Source organism: Panthera pardus, unplaced genomic scaffold (assembly GCF_024362965.1).
Source record: "Panthera pardus isolate Hobbes unplaced genomic scaffold, ASM2436296v1 HiC_scaffold_8, whole genome shotgun sequence".
Classification (NCBI taxonomy): domain Eukaryota; kingdom Metazoa; phylum Chordata; class Mammalia; order Carnivora; family Felidae; genus Panthera; species Panthera pardus.
The window spans coordinates 133,865,649-133,887,758 of NW_026527013.1; the positions used below are offsets into that span (position 1 = coordinate 133,865,649).

Below are 22,110 nucleotides of genomic sequence, written 5' to 3' on the forward strand. Positions count from 1 at the left end.
TGTACAGGGTTTTGTCCTTGTCTTTCTACTGTGATCAGAGGGTAACCTCATGAGATGCTGGTGCTGTGTACGAAAAGCAGAACACCATGCCTCACTTGTTCGGTGGCAAGCCAGCTACCAACTGACAGCTGTAATAGCTGCTCTTTCTCTTTCTCAAGTACAATTTTCTGGAATGAAGATTATCCATACTATAAGAAAAAGATGTAAACCTTCAGAAGGAATGCTGCATGTTCTTCATAACTCACAATTAATGAGAATTTGCTATGAATCCTGTTGGTCTCTTGGAATGTTTGCTTTAGCAACAAACTGGAAAAGCTGGAAACAAAAGGTAAGGGTCATATTTGAAGTGGTGGATTACTAAGAATAAAGATAAGGCTGGAGATAGTGGACACATTTAAGTAACCCCTCCCCATTTTTTCGATTGTATTCCCACCTGCAGTTGGGCCCTACCAGCTGTAATTACGCTACCTGACCCTTTGCCACAGTTAAATGGACAAAATTAGACATCTGATCCTAGCTGGACCAATCAGATATCCCCACCCAGAAACTTGAAATCAGGATTCAGAAAAGCCGAATAAATTCTTCATGCAGCCTGAATTATCACAGGTTAACTTGGGAGCTGTTTTTCTTCTGTGGCCTAGGATCACAGAAAGCCAGGCAATGGTGAGAGAACGAATCAGAACTTCAGAGAGAAGCAGAGATGCAAACAGAAGGAGGGTCCTCACAATTTTCAGTTCCTGTTTCTAGTGTCTTCCTGAGGCTTAGCTGCATTCCCATCCTCAAGTTCCCTATAGCTCTATAACACATTCTCTATTTTCATGTAAGCCGACTCAAACATATTCCTATTACTTACATTAACAAAAAAACCCTTAACTACAATAACAATTTAATGCTAAGTGCAAGTGTAGCATAGACCACTGAGTGTCACCCAATATTTATGCTTCTCCTTTTTTTTTCTTTTATAAAACTCCTGGCTTTTAGCTGGGTACATGGTTGTCAAGCTAAAGACTAAATTTCCCTGCTTCCTTTGCAGCTAGCTATGTGTAGCCATATGACTGAGTTCAGCCTAATAGGAGATGAATGTGGTACATGTTATGGTTATCTCTTTTAGATTAGCAGCCTGCTCAGATCTGGCCTCTTCTTTCACTGGCTGGAAAACCGTGACCACTGGAACAACTGTGTTGGACCAGAAACAGAAACAAATTCCTGATGACAAAGTCAAACCACCAACCAAGGTACCCTTGGTTTCAGGAGAAAACATTCTACCATTATCTTCAGACTACCTGCCTAACTTTAGACTACCAACATGAGAGAGGAATAAACTTCTATCTCATGCGTACCTCTGTCTCATGAGCTCTTTTTGCTACAGAAGACCAGTCTCCACTAATGAATACAGACAGTTTGCCAGAACAGACCTTCAGAGAAAATGCAGAGCTAGCTGAGCAAAGGGCATATGGGGTATTAATTCTCATTTCAGAATGAAAAGATGAATGTCCACGTTATGAGATACTGAAGTAGTTGGTTAAATTCCCTCTTGTAGTCTCTGGGAATTTAAATGATATTCTTACCAAAGGTGACAATGTTTGAGGAGAATTCTTTGTTGAGTGTGAGAATTTCAAAACATGAAACCTACTCTTTATGATAATCAACAAAGTACAACATGAAAGAGAAAAACACCAGTCTCAAGTTTCTCAGCTGGAAGCAAACAGAGAAAAATATGTTTAATGAGCTGGAGTTGCTGAAGTCTAAATCAAGACATGAATCAATGTCTTGCCAAATAGAATCTTGCAAATCATCCCTTGCGGTGTATGTTATTGGTGTTTCTGTCAGATAACCGTGTGATCTCGACCATGGAAATGGGATCCAGGAGTGGTCAGAGAAGTCGGGAAACCCACCTCCACATTCCTTGAACATATCATCTCTGTCTCTACCCTTTCTACAAACATACCACAATGCCTCTAATTATAAAGTTCAGCACAATATAATGGAGGAGGAATAAGCCCAGAGAAAACTAGAGATCAAGGATTCTAAGACACTCTTCCTTAGCCTTGTATTTTGTAAACATTTCCTGATTCACTGATACTCAAGAATTAGGAAAGGTTAGCATCTCAGCACAAAACTCCATGAATATCACTCATGTGAGTATTTGGGTTACTAAATCTGGGTATGTAAAAGGCATGATACAAAAGTTATGAGGCTTTAACAAATGAAATTATGTTAAATGAAACGGGCAGGTGGCTCACTAGAATTTTATAGGATTGTGTGATGATTAATTTTTGTGTTAAGTTGGCTCTGCCATGGTGCTCAGTCATTTGGCCAAACACCAGTCTAGATGTTGCTATGAAGGTATATTTTAGATGTGATTAGTATTTAAATAAGTAGACTTTGAGGAAAGCAGATTATTTCCATAATGTAAGTGGGCCTCCTCTAATCATTTAAAGGCCTGAAGAGACAAGATAGGTTTCCCTAATGAAGATTCAATTATGCCTCAAAATTACAACATAGGAACCCTGCCTGAGTTTCCCATCTGCTGGCCAACTCTGCAGGACCATAGCCTCCTGTAGACTCAGGACTACAACATCAGCTCTTAACTTAATGTCCAATCTGCTGGCACACCCTACTGATTTCAGACTCGCCAGCCCTCACAGTCCTGTAACCCAATTGCTTAAAATCAATCTCCTTCTCTCTCTCTGGAGAAATCTGACTAATAGAGATTGTATGCAATCCTGGCTAGCTGTAGCAAAAAAGTAAAAATAACACAGATAAAACTGTATTCTAATAATAACCCCAACTTTTTTCTTTGATCTTAGGAAATTCTTGATGCTTATTCTTTCACAGCATTAAACTGTTCAAACAACTACAGACTGGTTCCTTTCTTTCCCTGGAAATTAACCAGTCCTAAATCTCTTCTCCCTTTGCTCTTAACCTTCCAAAGTGACATTCACCTTATCTTATAATCAAATCCATACTAAAGAGAAAGCAGACTGATATCTATAAACCCCACCCTTCCCCTGAGCTATCTGAAGACAGTGACTCCTGTTTTTGCTGTCTGATATGAAATGGCTAAAACAGTCATCTCTGAGCCACAGCTAAAGAGAGGAGGAAATCATTTAGTCAAAATGGGCCTAGCAGCACCCATCATATCACACCACAGAGGCCACTTCCTTTTCTGTGCACATGTAGAGAATCATAATCGCTAGACTCACATCCAGCAAATGCTCTGAGCTCAATGAAGTACAGGCAATTCTTAGAAACCAAAGTATTTCCAATAAGAAACACCAAGACTCAGAAGCCAAAAATCAAGTTTTGATGTGTTAAAGGACCCAAACATTCAAATTAGGTATCAAATAGTTTCAGGAATACTCGCAGGAAAGAAAGCTACTTTGGATTAATTTAGATCCAGATGATAGGTTGAATTCATACCCAAACAGACCTGAATTCCTTATCCACATTGTCTCAGAAATACCCATGACAACTTATTAAAAAAGATAATACTAGAACAGGCAAAACTTTTCAGGTTGCTTAAAGTTAACATGTAGCTTAAGGAGATCCAAGGCTAGTAGTAAGCATAAGTTTCTGACAAAAGTGAAAGAAACTCAATTTAACACATTCCTCAAAAAGTTCTCAGTTAATGCTTCAAAACTGGCTCACACTGAAAAGTCACCAAACACTGAAGGATTAAATAACTAGAAGTGAGATTCAAGATATAAATCAAGAAACTACCAAGTAACACTTTCAGATGGTTCCCCTTGTAATAATTGTAAAAAGCCTGCAAAATGAATTTACTTGACAGACTGGAATAACTGAAACATACTCTTGTGAAGTACAATGGCAGAAGAAGAGATTATGGAAAATGACCAGAGGGATGTGAAAAGGAAAAATCACATTTTAAAAAATGAAGGAATATAATCGTTAGAATTAAGGACTCAAAGTTTATATTATACAACAGATTAGACAAAAGTGAAGAAAATTTGTGAATCCTGAGACATATATGGGTAAATTACTCAAAATGGAGTTCAGAGAATAGAGTGGAAATCAATGAAGTTGAGAGACATGAAAACAGAGAGTCTAACATATGCCAACTATCACTGAGTTCCAGCAATGAATGAGAGAAAGGACATACAGGAAATACTTGATATGACAATGGCTGAGATCTTTTCTGGTGTGATGAGAGACAGAGCTTCAAATTGAGCAAGCTCAATAAGTCCCAATCAGAATTAATATTAAAAAAATCATACTCAGGCATCATAATGAAACTGAAAAATATCAAAGACAAAAAACAAGTTCTTAAAATATCCAAAAGTAAAGATAGATTTGTTAAAACGAACAATTTAACTGGTGGCTGATTTCTTAATGATAATAATAGAAGCCAAAAGATTGGTAAATGGTAACTTCAAAGTGCTGAGAAAAAAACAGCTGTCAATCTAGAATCCTATAGCCCATGAAATTATGCCCCATTCCATCATTCATTCTATTCAATAAAAAGGTATTGTGCATTTACTATGTGTTAAACAGTGATTAGAATCCATCAGTGAATAAAACGGACAAAGAAAATTCACACTTTCCTGGAATTTATATTCCAATGGAGAGAAAGAGTCAATAAATAATAATCATAATAAATAAGAAAAGTGTGCTGTGAAAAAAAATGGGCCAGGGTAAGGTGATTGGGATTAAAAAGGCAGAGGTTTATAAATTTAAATGGGCTGTCAGAATAGAATTCATTAAAAAGGTGAGGTTTGGGGCACCTGGATGGCTCAGTCGGTTAAGCATATGACTCTTTGATTTCAGGTCATGATCTCACTCATAGTTTCTGAGTTTGAGCCCCCACATTGGGCTCTGCACTGACAGTGAAGAGCTTGCTTGAGATTCTCTCTTTTTTCTCTGCCCCTTCCCCTTTCTTTCTCTCACTCTCTCTCAAATATAAACATTAAATAGTAAACATTATTAAATTAAACATTAAATAAATGCTAATGTTTAAATTAAATTTTATTATAAATAAAATAAAATAATGTTTAATGTACATTAAACATTAAATAAATAAACATTTTTTTAAAAGGTGAGGTTTAAGCAGACTTGAAGGAGATAAGGATCTCTGGAAGGGAAGTTTCAAAGAAAGAGAACAGACTGTACAAAACCCAATGGTAGGAGAACCCCAGAAATAGGAGAGCAATGTGACTGGAACCCAGTGAATGAGGGACATTTTAAGAACTTTGATTTTTACTTAGTGAAATGGAGAATGGAGGGCAAGGAGTGTGTGAAGAGTGGCATGATGGATTTTAACAGGATCACACTGACCACTGTGTGAAAATATACTGTGGGGGGTGGGGGGATGGGGGGGTAGAGATGGAGAAGGGGGCAGTGGCAAGTAACAAAATCAGTTAGGAGACTTTGAAGTAATCCAGGCTCAAGATAAGGATGATTCAGACCTGAGTGAGAGCAGGGGAGTAGCAAGAAGTGGCTAGACTCTGGATTTATTGTTAAGATAGAATCAACCAAATTTCCTGATAGATTGGGCAAGAAAGGAATCAGGATGACTAAAACATTCTATCTGCGCTACTAAAAACAAGAAGGGGTCATTAATCTGCATTGGGGCTACAGTTGAGGTAGCTTTGATACAAAGAGGGAGGAGGTCAAAAATTAGGTTTGGACAATGAGTTTAAAACCTCTATTAGATATCAATGTGGAACTGTTGAACAGGAAGTTAGATAAGTTAGTCTGGAGTTCAGGAGAAAGGTCTTCACTAGAGATGTAAATTTGGGAGTCATTGGCACATGAATGGTAATTAAAGGCAAAACACTGGACGAGACCAAGAGATGAAGTGCAAATATAACAAGGAAATGGACCAAGGACTGACCAGCGAAACTTCAACTGCTTAGGGAAATGAGGGAAAATGGGCACAAAATACTGAGAAAGAGTAATCTGATCCACGTGACAAGGAAAACTAGAAGAGGTATTGTGGACCCATGTAAAGAAAATATATTGAAGGAGTCATTGTGTCAAATGCTGCTGATAGTGGATTATGATGGACACTGTGAATTTAGCATTGAATTTAGTCATGTAACCTTGAAAACAATGATTGGGTGGTTGGTGGTGCACAAATCTGATTGGATAGTTGAATAAGATAACTGAGAGAAATGGAAACGGGCTTTGAACGGTAATTATTTCAAGGAGCTTTAGTGCAAAGGGAAGCAGAGAAATATTGTGGTAGCTGGCCATGCAAATAAGGGCAAAAAACTTTTTAGAAATGGATGGGAGAAATAAGATGCTGTATGCTGATGAGAATTTCCACTGGAAAAGAAATAGCAATTGTGCAGAAGAGAGAGGAGAGAATTGCTGGAGGAGTTGGCAAAAGAATATGGGGTCCAGCCCACAGTGGAAAACTTGACTTTAGGTGTGATATGGCGAGGTCATCTCAAGTTTCAGCCAGGACAGCAGAGTGTAGATGCAGGTGATACTGGGAGGTAGGGTGGTGCTTGGAGTCTATGCATGTTCTCTTCTAAATTTTTCTTAATGATTTTATTTATTTTTGACAGAGAGAGAGAGAGAGACAGACAGACAGAGCATGTGCGGGGGAGGGGCAGAGAGAGAGGGAGACACAGAGTCCGAAGCAAGTTCCAGGCTCTGAGCTGTCAGCACGTGGCTCAAACTCACAGACCACGAGATCATGACCTGAGCCAAAGTCAGACACTCAACTGACTGAGCTACCCAGGCGCCCCAAGCATGTTCTCTTCTAATGACTTCAAATTTTTCATTGAAAGAGAAAGCAAGGTCATCAGCTGAAAGTTAAATTGGAAGAGAGAGTGTAAGAGGTTTGAAAAGAGAAGCCCCCCTGCCAAAAAAAAAAAAAAACAAAAACCAAAAAGACCTTTCAAGAATTTTTCCAGAATGAGGATGAAATTAAACACATTTTTCAGATAAACAAAGAAAAATTGAAAGTTCACTTGCAACAAACTGTTGCTAAAGGGATTAGGAAGAAAATGATCTGAGAAGAAAGGTCTGAAGAGCTAAAACTAAATGGTGAGCACAGAAGTAGTTAACAAGCAGTTAAATCTAAACAAGCTTTGAAATAAATCAAAAACAATAATATCTAATTTGGAGGACTACCAATAATGCTTAACTGTAATATTGTGCAAGAATAGTACACAAGGAAGGAGTGGGTATGATTAGTAAATGTGTGTGTGTGTCTGTGTATACACACACACACACACACAAGTTTGAGCACCATTTCTCAAGTTGCAGTGGTCAACAGAGACATTTAGAATTATCTCTTTTTTCTTTTTAAGTTTATTTATTTTTGAGAGAGAAAGAGAGAGAGAGCAGGGGGAGGGCAGAGAGAGGGGGATAAAAGATACGAAGCAGGCTCTCTGTTCACAGCAGAGAGCCCGATGCAGGGCTCAAATTCATGGACTGTGAGATCATGACCTGAGCTGAAGTCAGATGCTTAATGGATTGAGCCACCAGGTGCCCAGAATTATTTCTAAATAAAAGTTCATTTGATGTAATATTTAGTGATACCTCCAAATTTCAACAGAAAAAAAAATGCACTCTTTTCTCTGATGATACCAATCCTTGCATTCTACATCCAGCTAAATGAAACAAAAATTCAGACAACTTTTCAGCTTGTAGACAATAGAGAAGAACTCAAGAAACATTACTGGGATTCATCATTACCTCCTCAAGCATTTTGCCTTGCCTCTAGGTAATGGGCATCCGTACTGTAATCTCCTTTACAACAGCCAAGGTACAACCTGACAGAAATCAGACCAAACCAAAAACTTCCTCCTTTCTATTTTGATTCCCCACCAAGTAAATTGATTTTGGAATGTAGAAGTTTGTTTCTGCTGGCTTTTAAAATTGACATTATTATCGATTTCAATAGACCAAAACATTTTTCACACTTAATCTATAATTTCTTTTTTGTTATACTTTGTTGATTTTTATAGTTTTACTACTAGTCTTTGGTCTCTTACTTCAAATTGCTTTATGTTAATTAGAAAAACGTGCTTCTGGGGTGCCTGGGCGGCTCAGTTGGTTAAGCGTCCCACTTTGGCTCGGGTCATGATCTTGCTGATCCTGAGTTCGAGCTCCATGTCAGGCTCTGTCCTGACAGCTCAGAGCCTGGAGCCTGTTTCAGATTCTGTGTTTCCCACTCTCTCTCTCTCTTTCTCTCTTTCTCTCTCTGCCACTCCCCTGTTTGTGCTCTGTCTCTCTCAAAAATAAATAAACATTAAAAATTTTTTTAAAAAGTAAAAAAAAAAGAAAAACTTTCTTCTGTTAAGGCACCGCCTCCTTGGGTAGTGAAACTATGGCTCACCATTCTTAACTTTGCTCTGTTTTCAAGATTTCCAATAATATGCATGAATTATTTTTATAATAAAAAGAATTAAATCTGTTATAAATTAAAAGTGAGGAAATAAATTGTATTATACCTTCTGGGTTCTCTGAAATAATATTGAATACAAGCAATGATTCCGGGCCTCATTGTCTTTCAACTTTATTTTGGAGTCACTAGAACTGTGATTCAGTGGCTTTAAAAAAAAAAAAAAATCCATAGCTCAACATCAAAACCACCACAGTCACATGGTAATTTATGACATGGTCAAGGATATTAAATAAAACAACAACAGCAACCACCACCATCACCACCACAACTCTGGCATCTACATGTTCATAGAGTATGTTTGCATTTTTATTGTTGTAATTGTACTTTCTTGCAGACTGTATAGTTAGGGGAATACTATTTTAACACTGTGTTAAGTGGAAGTGAAACTAACATTTAAAAATTCATGAGAAATTTTTTGTGTTCTTATATTAGCCTTCAGAGGTAAGTAAGAGTGATTGGAAGGCATGTGAGAGTGACTCAAACTCAAATTATATTTGTTCATACAGAAATAAAGCCCTTGTGATATATGGCTTTGTTTTGACTCAAAACTTAATTTGCTAAACATTCATTTTAGTAAGCATCACTTTTAGATGAGTATAATAAATAGTATAAAATCAAGATATTAAGTTTAAAAACTATAAATTCTAAGTATAATTTTATTCAAACCATAATATTTTCCTTGATCTCCTTCGAAAATAATGCAGTGGACTATTAGCAAGTTGTATGCAGCATTGCATATGCACCATCAGTAATCTTTGAAAAATGAATAAATGTTTGAGAAAGTCTGAATTTCTTTTGAGAGGTTGATTGATCAATCTTAGTTAAATGCAAAATGGATTTCTTCTACCATTAATCTGAACAGAAAATATTTTCCTTCGATATTAGGTTTTGAAATTTTTGCTCTCCAATTCTTCTTATCCTAATAGTATTTTTTTTCCAAGAATGAAAACTTATTACAATGGAATTTTCTTTCATTCAGCAGGGTAAATACATCATTAGACAACTTTTCACAATTGAAAGATTTACACTTTTAATGGATGAAATAGTAAATGAACACCTCTAGTGTGAGATAATATGAAATGGCCAATTTAATTGGTTCATAAGATAATAACAAAAACTGAATTGATTTGTTTCACTGGATTTTAAAATTTGTGTTCACTGAGACAGCCATGCTAATCCATGCTAATCTTGTTTGACTTCAACAAAGATTAAATTCCTGAAACTTTTTTCACTCAATGTAGGAAGTAGAATAATTCAAACATAAATGTAGATCTAGGATCATTTTCTCAAAAATATGTATTAAAACCTTTCTAAATGATAGTGCAGAGCAATATTCATATCTCCAAGTTCACCTAGATTAAACTTTGAACTTAAAAAATGGCATTTAGGGGGTGCCTGGGTGGTTCAGTCAGTTAAACGTCTCTTAATACCAGCTCAGGTCACAATCTCATGGTTCGTGGGACTGAGCCGAGTTGGGCTCTGCACTGACAGTGTAGAGCCTGCTTGGAATTCTTTCTCTCCCCCTCGCTCGGCCCCTCCCCTGCTTACTCTCTCTCAGAATAAATAAACATTTTTAAAAATGGCATTTAGGAGCATTGTGTGTAAGAGCTTTAGTTCAGTAAAAATGTCAAGGAGTTCTATCAACAGCCAAGATAGAGGACCAAGGACCAGATTTACACTCATACCTTAAACAACTAAAAAGTGAAACTATATACAATAAAACCTTGGATTGCGAGTAACTTTTTCTGCAAGTGTTCCGCAAGATGAGCAAACATTTCTGATAATTTTTAACCTGATAAAGGAGCGATGTCTTGCAATAGGAGTAAATTCTTCATGCCAAATGTCACATGATCACAACTGAGCCATTGTGATCATCAATTCGCTTTGATATATGAGTGCTCTGGATTACAAACCTGTTTCCAGAATGAATTATGCTTGCAAACCAAGGTTTCACTGTATTTTCAAACATCGAACAACAGGCAGCAGAGAGCAATGTTCCCTGAGAGAAGGGAAATAGGTAAACTCCATGATTGCTTCAGTTTACCAAGAATTTCCAAACTGTGGCACAGAGAGAGGGAATCCAGAGCCCAGAGTTCTCTCTGAATTGAGGAGACATAGATGAGGATTTGGAGAGGCAAAGGCAGTTAGAATTTGCAGGACAGAGTATCAGAGCAGAGAGAGCTAGAAAGAGAGGGAGCTCCTAAAATCTGCAGAGGGTTCCCCCTGAGTCCTCAACAGAATACTGATCAGAGCATGTGTGTAAACAAACCACTTTTTGGCTGGGCAATGAACTGCTGTAAAGGAGTAGGAGGAACGATGTGCAGCAATCACGCAAAGCTGGGAATGGTTCACATGTCCAAGAGCCAGGGGTGAGAAACATCATAGTACATGCATCAAGAAGAGTACTCAGAGGGTATTGCCTGACTAAAAGGGACAAATTACCCTTATCCCCTAGACTACTCTAATTCCATCTGGCAAAGATTAAAGCTAGTTGTGAAAGGATCAAACTGTTTCCAAGCAACTTACCCGCATCTCAAAGCAAAGCTCAAAAATGTTCTAAAAATTGTTAAAAGTGCCAACAGTCAAAAATCACTAGGCATACAAAGCAGTAGGAAAATATGATCAATAATGTGGAAAAAAATCATTCATTAAAAACTGACCAACAAATGACACAGATGACAGCAACAGGAAAAAGCACATTAAAGCAGCTGCTATAAACATATGCCGCATGTTCAAGAAGGTAGAGGAAAGCATAAACCTGTTGAGAGACATGAAAGATATTTTAAAAGACCTAAATCTAAATTCTAGAGAAGGAAAATATGTTTAAAATTAAAATTACACCGGATAATACAAATCCTAGCCTGGGAACTGTAAAAGCTTTCACCCAGTAGACACCAACCAACAAGCTGAATAAATAGCCCAGATATTCCTATCTTTCAAGTAAATGACAATGATGATGATCTGGTTGCTTTCTATTTCTTTGAGGACACAGTTGTGGTTACTTGTTTTGTGTTTTTCATTCTTACTCTGATCATTTGCTTTGTCAGTAGTGATTAGCAATATTTGGGCAAGCCCTCTGTTTCTTCACTGTTTCAGAAAACCAAACAAAATTTATAATGAAGTAAAATTTTTAAAAATTCACTTGGGTATCAAGGTGGATCAGTGAACCACTCTTAATTTCAACTCGGGTCATGATCTCAGGGTCATGAGATTGAGCCCCACATAGGGCTCCATGCTGGAGGTGGAACCTGCTTGAGATTTTCTCCCTCCCTCTCTCTGCACACCACCCCTTCCCAAAATAAAAATGCACTAGATGGGATTAACAGCAGACTCAATACTACCTAAGAAAAGATTTGTGAATTTAAAGACACAACAGTAGGAAAGATTCAAATTAGTGGCAAAAGTATGAAAAAATTAACATCAGTGAGCTGTGAGATAAGGAGAGAATGTCCTGCTCTAACAAAACGGTAAACAACACAGTGCCCACTAAACCTTGCCTTAAAATAAACATTAGAAATATCGACCTTTTTTTATTATTAAAATTTTTTTAATGTTTATTTTTGAGAGAGAGAGACAGACAGACAGTGAGCAGGAGAGGGGCAGAGAGAGGGGGAGACACATAATTCAAAGCAGGCTCCAGGCTCCACACGGTCAGCACAGAGCCCTATGCGGGGCTCGAACTCACAAACTGAGATCATGACCTGAGCCAAAGTTGGACACCCAACCAATTGAGCCACCCAGGAGCCCCAGAAATATTGACCTTTAATCTTAGTTATGAGTATTGAGCTACAGTAACCGTTTTTCACATAATGCCTGTATTCTTCTGAAAAAAATCTTCCCAAGTTAATATATGTACTGGAGTGTCCTATGAGGTATGAGGGCAAGAGAGATAAAGCAGTTAAGACTCAGGCAGAAAGAAGATTTGTAAGCTTTGAAACCATCACTAATACACTTCCTTTCCTTCCTCTCCCTTATCTCCATCCCCCACTTTCTTTAGATAGAGGGTTTATTTCTGTTGGTAAATCATGGAGTTCCTACTCACACTGGTATTGGAAGGAACACATAACTAACTTTTGGTAGAGATCATGACTCTTGAAGGTACAGTGGAAATGACAATATTGATTCATATATTTTTTCATTCATTCAAAATCTTCAATGGGCCAGGCACTATGAAATATACTGGTAATATATTAGTTAATAAGGCTGCTACAACCCTGACCCATAGAAAATATAGACTGCCTAGGAAGACTAGCATTACCCTGATAACAGCATTACTTAATATATAATTATTTAGTATACGAACACTGATTGCCTGAGTTCCATCACTTTCTTCCATATTCTGCACTGTATCATAGGGGTCCAGAGACCCCTACAAACTATATTACCCAGAATCCTTTGCCAACTGACCTCCAGTTAGGTTTGGCCAATGAGAGGCATTGATTCAATATCGAAAGGTGATAAGAGAGAAGTCATGCATCTTCCTCTCTCTCTTGGATATTTATTTGTCTCTCTTTGCCTTGTGGTGGTGTCTCTGAAAGTGGCTGTGACCCTTCAGAGGTCCCATCCTTGGCCCTGATTGCCCCACTTCAGCTGTACTAGCCCATGCCAAATTGTCCTTTTTGTCAGTTCTAGCACCTTGCTAGGCACTGTAAGGAGGCACAAACACACCCCCGGTCTGGGTTACCTCACCTTGCTTGCTTTTTTTTACATTTCCTAAGTGTAGCCCACAAATATGACATCTCCAATATCAATGTTAATAGGCCCCAGTTCAAATAAAAAAGACCCCAGGGTGTGGAATCAACCTTTCATCATTTGTATAACTAGTTCCTTCTATTTTTTTTAATCTTTATTTATTTTTGAAGGAGAGAGAGAGAGACAGAGAATGAGTGGGGGAAGAGCAGAGAGAAGGGAGACACAGAATCCGAAGCAAGTTCCAGGCTCTGAGCTGTCAGCACAGAGCCCGACGTGGGGCTCGAACTCACCAACTGCGAGATCATGACCTGAGCCAAAATCTGATACTTAATCGACTGAGCCACCCAGGTGCCCCTAACTAGTTCCTTCTATTGAATTCACTCTATTTGAAAGACCTAGTATGATTTCTCTTTCTTTGACTGTTATGCTTATCATTTTGATTAATGCTAAATATGTGGCTGAAGGAACATATATAATTGGAGATCTAATCTCTACTGGGGAATCAGTTTCCTTGAGGAATTAACATTTAAATTAAGAACTGGAATATGAATAAAAGTTAACCAGGTAAAGGGAAGCAACCACAGCCATATGGTTAAACCTAACATTATTTAAGATACCAGAGAAGGACTATATTCTACAAAATGCAATTCTGTGCTATATAGTTGACGCATTTCCATGTGGCATTTCTTACTCTGCCATTGAACCTACAGCAAGCCTGCCAGGGTCTACCTCACAGGGCTAGCTCGAAGATTTGCTTCACTTTGTTCTTTATTGTGATTCTATTAAAGCCGGTGATATTTTGCCTTTTACCAACTCTAATGTCTTCACGGGATTAGAAAAACATTTCCGATGAGAGATGTCCAGCTTTTGAAAACTTATTATTTGCATCTCCCAAGCAAGTTCCCCACCTTGCCACCCTCAGGCCACACATTTAGTCAGGAGTCTTAAAATATCAAAAAGATTTGGTTGGCTGGCTGAATAAATGCTTCTATCTTTCTATCTTTTTCTATCTTTCTCTTATCTACATTCCTTGTGACGTGGCTGCCTACTTAAAATGTAGCTAACTAGTAAAATAAAACTCCCTGTTATTCCCAACTCTTAGATCAGTATTATTGATTTATTTTTTTCTTTTGCTTCAGGCTCTGATATGGCCTGGCACCATGCTGTTACTAATTCTGTCACACTTTGTTCATTATGTTGTTTTTTGTGTTAAAGGATCTGTTTTTTAAAAAGGTTGAATTAAATTATTATTTGTCTTGATTTCTGATGTTTTTGGTGCCCCCTTAAATTTTGCACCTGATGCAAGTGCCTCCCTCTCCTCACCTAGTCCAGAGCCTGTAGCTCTTGTTACTCCCTGAAGGACTATTAGCCTGTGCTGGAAGCAGAGTGGGACATCTCTGGTCTACACTACCACAGAGGGTCCCCTTCTGTGGGATGACAAGAACTGCTGAGAGGGAGAGAGAGAATTTAAGAATTAATTCTCTTAAAGAACAAAGACAGGTCATTGCCCACATTTGCATTAAAAAATTTGAATATTAGATACTATCATTTCTGAAACTCATTATTTATTTATAAAAAATGCCATGGATATCTGATACATTTTAGGAAGAAGAATCTATTTTTAAAATTACTTAAACTTTTTGTCAATCCTGAGATTATAATCCTAAAATTACAAGCAACCCACAATTAGCAAAGGACATTTAAAACATAGAAAGTGAAATATTACAAGCCGGGGAAATATCTAATTTCATGTGTGCTTCCCCATAACTGCACCCATCTTCAGCCTTGAATCTTTGAAACCATTTGGCCACATAGAAATGGGTCACATGAATTTATCGCTCTCTCTTTATTGTGATTCTCTAGAATTCTGCTTGATTTCTCAAGCGTTTACTTTTACGTTTCCAGAGTATAGCCCACAAATCTGATATCTTCCACATCCATGTTAATAGGCTTCAGTTTAATAGGAAAAGAATTCAGGATGTGGAATCTAGGCGGGTTTCTAGTGGCTCCTTGTTTGTGCTTAGGAAAGGCATTTAGGTCTCCATCTCCTCATGTCCGAAATGAAGGTTTTGGACACATCTTGCTATTTTCACATCCTATGATCAAATAATTCTCCACATATACATGTTAGACGATATGGAAGACTTGGCTTAAATTGGCCTTAGTGGCACCCTCTTTTCCTCTCCACTTTTGAGTATAATACCAAACTGTATTTTGAAATATCTTGAACTAACACTAGTCACTTAGAAAATGACTCATTTTCGGGGGTCTTCCAATCAAAGCAAGAGTTTTGACTTCATCTATTATGCCTCCGCCATGCCTCAGATGATTTTTCCAATGCTTTCTTATGTCCTATTTTTAAATTGTATTCTTCTTTTGCCATATTCCCTAAAATTTCCCATCTCAGAATGGTTTCCTTTCACGCACACAAGATTCTGCAGCAGGTGAAAGGAGTTAGCATAGTGGTGTCCACATTTGTTAACAAACATTTCTTTCTCTATTTTTTTCTCTCCATTCTCTTCTTTTCTCTTCCTTGGCTCCCTTTCCCCATTTTCTCTGCTTTTTTTCTCTCATTAATTTCCCTTATGACAGTTGAGAAGATCCTAGATGTTCAGGAGAAACAAGCAAGTACAAGTAACATTCCACACTGAATTTCTTCAATAATATACACAAATACCTGCTATATTCAGCGTATGTGGAATAGCGCACTAAGGAAAACCTGTTCCATAACTCAAATGGATTAGTGTCCATACACAATATGTGGTGACAAAATACATTTAATAGGGATTGGCCAGGTTCTGGGGGTGGGGGGAAGAAATCAGGACACAGAGAGAAAACAAGAAAGGAGGCAGTAAGTGTGGGGCTGGGAGTGGCCAGGAGATGACAGATGCAATGATATTCAAAATACCCTCCCATCTTTTTGAAAGTTTGGCTCCTCCCAATTCTCAAGACTGTTGCTTCCTTTTAGAAACCTTATCTGAGCACCCCGTATTGAATTGTCCATTCACTCCTGTTGTCTCATTTGTATCTAATATAATTACACACTAATTTCTATCACACTGAAAGCCATTAATTCATTTGCATATCTGTTGTCCCGCTTCACACAAATACAGGACTCCTTGAGGACTTGTCTGTATTAACAAACTTTGAATTCTTCGTCTGGCACATATCAGGTACCTAGTTTCAAATTCTAACTCCCCTGCTTATTATTCACATAAACACACACAAGATTTTAATTATTTTTTCCTGAGCCACAACCTCCTCATTTGTAAAGTAAGGAAAATAGTAACTCAGGATTAAAATGAAATAGCTAAGGTTGAACTTTCCTTAAGCACTGAGAAATTAACCAGACTTTTGTTTTTAAAAGCCTCAAATTTTAAAATATACTAAACTGGATTCTATGAGAAGGAAAAGCCTCTGAAGGTTGATGAAGAAACAAGTTGCCTGATCCCTGGCAGCTGGATTCTTGAGGTTTGGTGGGACAAGAGGGCAGTAAGTTGTAGAGGGTCAGAGATTGAATCTCAGAGGCAACAGGCCTCCCACAGGGACCGGAAACAGCTGAGCACTGAGAGCAACTTCCTACAAATGGACCATTGCAGACTAACAAAGTCTCTGCAATGTTGTCCCTGCACTGTGCAAATCCTAGCATCCAAACACAGCCAAAAGAACGATGAAGGAGCCACAAAGGATGATAGATTTCATGAGTGGGGATATAAATTTAACTTTATTTTCCCCTACAGAGAAATATGACAGCTCTTGTCTTTCCATCATTTTCAAGCAATTTATATGGTCTTACACAATCCCATGATCTGAGGTTTCTCGTCAGTGTGAGCTTGCGCACTACAGTACAGAGGGCCACTGGCTGTTTGGGGGAAGCCGCACAGGAGGCGCATTTTCAGAAGAGCAGCCCTTTCTAACTAGAAAAATAGCTCTGTGGTTTCTGTTCAGAGCTGGGGAAGAATACACTAATGTCACCAGAAGACAGTTTGGGTTGGATTTAATCAACAGCTAACATTTTGGAAATTACTTCCAAAGCTTTTAAAACATACTCTCTAGAAGTAGCCGTGCCTCGGGTAAGCTACCCACGGCAGATCTCAGACAGTCTTTATTATTCAGATACTTAAATGGTTTCAGTATTCCCTTTTCCTATGCTTTTCCACACACATTTAAAATTCTTTTCCGTTTTCCACATTCATATTTGTCTTCCCAATAATGAGTATGGCTAATACTCATTACCATTCCCCATCCCCCATATGTGTTATGACATTCTTCTAAGGAATAACAACAGTGCCATTTGAATGTCACATGTTTGACTAGAAATACAAAAAAGAAAATTATATGAAGTCTATGAATGAGTAAAGGTAATAAGCAAATCAACAGAGAAGAATTTCTAAAATGCAATCCTATATCTGTCACCTGATCGTCTCCAATATAATGCTATGAAAAGATCTTTCTGACACATTTCACAGCCTATATTTTTTAAATGATTATTTCTTTACTTTCTTATGTATTTTCAACAAGAAATGTAAGCTAAAACTCTGTAGCTTTGAATGAGCATTATGGACAAGAAAAGAAATATCTAAAGTAAGAAAGTCAAATTATTTAGTTTATGAAAAATTATGCAAACCTCTGAAATATGTGTTCCCTCTTCTTCTTGACTTCATGCAATTTAAGTAACTAAATATATCTCTAGCTGAGTTCAACAAATTCACATCCAAATAACACTCTCTAAGCAATTTATTTTCTATTTTTTAAAAGTTCTGAAATAATTCCCCCCAAAAGTAAAAGGTATGCTAAAGGAACTTTTAATAACATTCAAAGGGAAAAAAATTAAGTTGTCAGCTATAAAAATATTTTGTGAAGTTCTGTGCTTTGTTTAAAATAGGCAATAATCATAAGCATTTACATTTTTCCTTTCTTTTGTGATAGCATACACCTACAAAACTATACTAATGTCATGCTATAACAACATTAATTCTATTTTATAGTGTTTCACAAATCCCCATTCATATTATGTGAGTTGAAGAAGGTCTGTGCTTAATCGTACTTGCTTTTATTTTTGATATTTGTTCATATTAAAAATATCAAGTAGCAAAGGGTAATAATCAAATATTCTTTCAATTTTTGTCCTTAAAATAGAATAAAATGTTGTACTAACTTATTTATCTTATTATTTACCATGTTTTAACAATATTGAAAGTCAACCTTACAAGTATGAATTTGAATAATTTATATTCAATATCATTCATATCTAATTCAAGTGATTTATTTCCTTTAATAGTTTTCATTTTTAAATACCTCTTTTCTCTCCATGCAAGGGCTATCTGAATTGCTTTCAGTGTGATAAATGAAATGGACACTAAGTTGCAAGTATATCAACTGCAGTGGATAATGAGAAAGACATAAATGCCTCACATTAGATTACAAAAGTCAAATATATTTACGCCTCACTTTAAGGAAATATAATTTTCAAAATTTCAAATTTACAATGCATACATTTTTATCAAAAATATATCAATAAAATAACTTTCTTGTCTGTGCTTTTTTGAAAAATTAGATGACTGACAAATGATTGATATATAAATAGGTTCTATTTCTTATATGTTTAATAATTATTTCTTCAACCAATTCTTTGTAACACACATATTTCATAAAATGAGAAATCATAGTCTCTCCAATTCTGTATGAATTTTAGCAAAATTTGAAACCATTTCAGGATGGTCAAAAAAGAATAATGTTTAGAAGTCTCACATACCAAATCTTCAATTCCCCATTTCTTTTTTTCTTCTATCAAATTCATACTGAAGATTATAATAAAATGTTACTAATAATTTTAAAAATAGCATTAAAAATTTTATCTATTTCTACCTTATACAATAAAATGTAAGTTGATGTTTAAATGTTTATAATACTTGAGCATTTAAAATTAAGTTGAAATTTATAGTATGGGCTCTTGAGCCCTGGATATAAGTAATTTTATCTTTTATTGTTCTAATTAAATAATGTAGAGAAAAAAATTACCTTTGGTAATGGCTCGGGAACATGATCTGTAAGAGTCAATCTCTCCATTAGCTTTTTCTGTACCATAAGCATTACCATTCTGTGTACTCCTACTTCTCTACATTTTCTATTTCTAAGTGAGGCCAAGCTACATAAACCATGATTTGGTTCCTCTTTTTGTCATTACATTCATTTCTCATATCCCTGACTATAATGCTAAAGAGAATGAGTAATATTTAACAGATCATGACTTGAACAATTTTCATTAAAAATAAAACAGCCCAATTCTTTTCTTTTTCCCTTATATCAAATATTTTATTATTTTATCAGCAACTGTGTGTATAGAAATAAAAGTTAGAAGTGATCAATTTAAAAACTGTGAAGCGAACACAAATTGCAATGTGTCATAAGAAGACAAAATTGCTGCTGATAGGTAAAGTCTCCCAGAAGAAGATAAATGGTTTCTCTGTCATCATCATCTGCATTCAGTTTCCCTGGATTTTACAAACCCCTTCCAGAGAAGTCAACAAGTAAACATGAGTAGGAAACACTAGGCTTGCCACAAATATTTGGGAGGACAAATGAGTTATCTTCCCAGACAAAAAAGCAACACAATAGGCATCTGTGTGTCTGTGTCTGTATTTGTATTTGTCAGTGAGTGGGCATGATAATCATTACCAATGTTCACCATTTTCATGCATATTCCATTCTCACCAGAATTCGGAGTGCCCATGGGACTACTTCTGGTCAGCAAAATGGGAGGCTTTGAAACATCTACTTGCTGGTACCTGGCTCTATAGCCCTCCTTTCTGGCTGCCTCTGTGATCATGCAGGTGTCTAAACAGAGCTTCCATCAACCCAGGTTGCAAGTAATTCGAATGGACAAAGCTTTCCTACAACCTATGTCGAGTTTATAACATAGAAGAAAATAAACAATTTTATTAACTACTTAGATCTGGAGGTTATGTGTTTAACCTAGCCAATTCTGACTGAATTAGGGGATGAAATTATACTTACTCTATTTTCAGAAGTGTACCATTAACTACCCATATCTATAATAAAACTTTCCTTGGGGCACCTGTGTGGCTCAGACGGTTAAGCGTCCGACTTCGGCTCAGGTCATGATCTCGCGGTCCGTGAGTTCGAGCCCCGCATCGGGCTCTGTGCTGACAGCTCAGAGCCTGGAGCCTGTTTCAGATTCTGTGTCTCCCTCTCTCTCTGACCCTCCCCCGTTCATGCTCTGTCTCTCTCTGTCTCAAAAATAAATAAACGTTAAAAAAAATTAAAAAAAATAAAATAAAACTTTCCTCACTCCTGTGAGCTATCATGCCTCTCTAGTGAATGTTCAGAATCACAGTGTGGTAGGGTGGAAAGACAAGACTTGGAGCTCCGAAGAGTTGCCAAGTAATGCAAACTGGTTATAGAAGCAAAGCTTGGACCTCTCACTAACTTGTATTACTTCAGATGAGTCACTTAAGCAATCTAAATTTAAGTTTCCTATTTGTAAAATGGGGACAATGATAGCTTATCTGTCCATATAACAATGTTGAGTATCAAATAAAATAATATACAAGTTTTATGCGTTGCCCTTACTAGAGGATAGAAATATATTCTATTCTTGTTAAAATCCCCAATCACTTAGTAAAGTATCTTATGTCATAGTGGGTACCAGATAAATGTTTAATAATTGAAGGCAAATTCTTTTCCAACAAGTCTTTAAGCCTTTAATTAATGTCTATCTCTTTGTAGACTAAGTACATGTCTTTGTAGACTAAGTACATGTCTAAGTACAGGAAATACTTTGCTAGTCTTCAATTATTTTTAATTATTTAAAAATAGTTTAATTATTTTTAATGTGTTAAGTATGTATTAATCATTAACCACATGTCAGGTACCGTTCTAGGCATTGGAAGAGTGAATAACTGAGAAAATTAGACAAATTTGCTGCTGTGATGGAGAGAAACAGACACTGACAAGCAAAGGCTGTGTGTGAGAGGAGAAGGAGGAAAGGGGGACTTGATAAGTGGTCAGAAAGGCCTCTTTGTGTAGGCTTCCTTGTTAAGACATTTAAGCAGGAATTCAATGGAGGAATATAAACTATGTAGGTGCTTGAAGGACTAGCATTCCAGGCAGTAAGCACAGCATGTACAAGCGCCCTGAAGCAGGAGTGTTCTTATGTGTTTGAAGAATAGCAGGAAAGCCATTTAGAATGAAGCAACATGAGCAAGAAAATGAATGTAGGGATGAGGCAAAGAAAGCAGAGGAGGAAGCAAAGTCCCTTGTAGGCTATGAGGAGGGCAATGAATTTTATTCTTAATGAGAAAGAAAGCATTAGAAGGTTTTGAGCAGAGGAGAAACATGATTTGACTTGCATTTCCAAAGGATTACCCAAGCTGCTTGGTGGAGAACAGATTGTAGGAGAGCGAATTATGGAAGCAGGAAGATACGTTGGAAGGTTATTGAAATAGTCCACGTGAGACAATTGGTTCCAAGTAGTTTGAAATATATCTATACTATATTTATATTTACATTTACATAACTTTATATTCTGCTATATTTATCTCATTTGCATATACATTTATCAGAGTTTCTTTTCTGTATCCATTCTCAGAGCTATGATACCATGACAAGAGTCAAACTGGAGAGCCAAGGAATTTTTTTCTTAATTCCAGTATAGTTAACATACAGCATTGTATTAGTTTCAGTGTATAATATGTGATTCATTAATTCTATATATCACCCAAAGCTCATCACATCAGGGGCGCCTGGGTGGCTCAGTCGGTTGAGCGACCCACTTAGGCTCAGGTCACAATCTCACGGTTCGTGAGTTCGAGCCCCGCATCGGGCTCTGGGCTGATGGCTCAGAGCCTGGAGCCTGCTTCCGATTCTGTGTCTCCCTCTCTCTCTGCCCCTCCCCCGTTCATGCTCTGTCTCTCTCTGTCCCAAAAATAAATAAACGTTAAAAAAAAATAAAAAAATAAAAAAAAAATAAAAAAAATAAAAAACAAAGCTCATCACATCAAGTGGAGAGCCAG

General features: G+C 37.0%; 1 protein-coding gene across 3 annotated transcripts in view; it reads right to left on the minus strand.

The window, feature by feature from the left end:
- Positions 1-19,175, minus strand: part of TFEC (transcription factor EC) — a 188,551-nt gene extending 169,376 nt beyond the window's left edge. Inside the window, exon 1 of one of the 3 annotated variants that reach the window (XM_019418062.2) lies at positions 19,097-19,175. The gene's annotated coding sequence lies outside the window, so the exon portion shown is untranslated. The remainder of the gene's footprint in view (positions 1-19,096) is intronic. The other 2 variants (XM_019418063.2, XM_019418061.2) reach the window with 2 other exon arrangements.
- Positions 19,176-22,110: the final 2,935 nt, after the last annotated feature.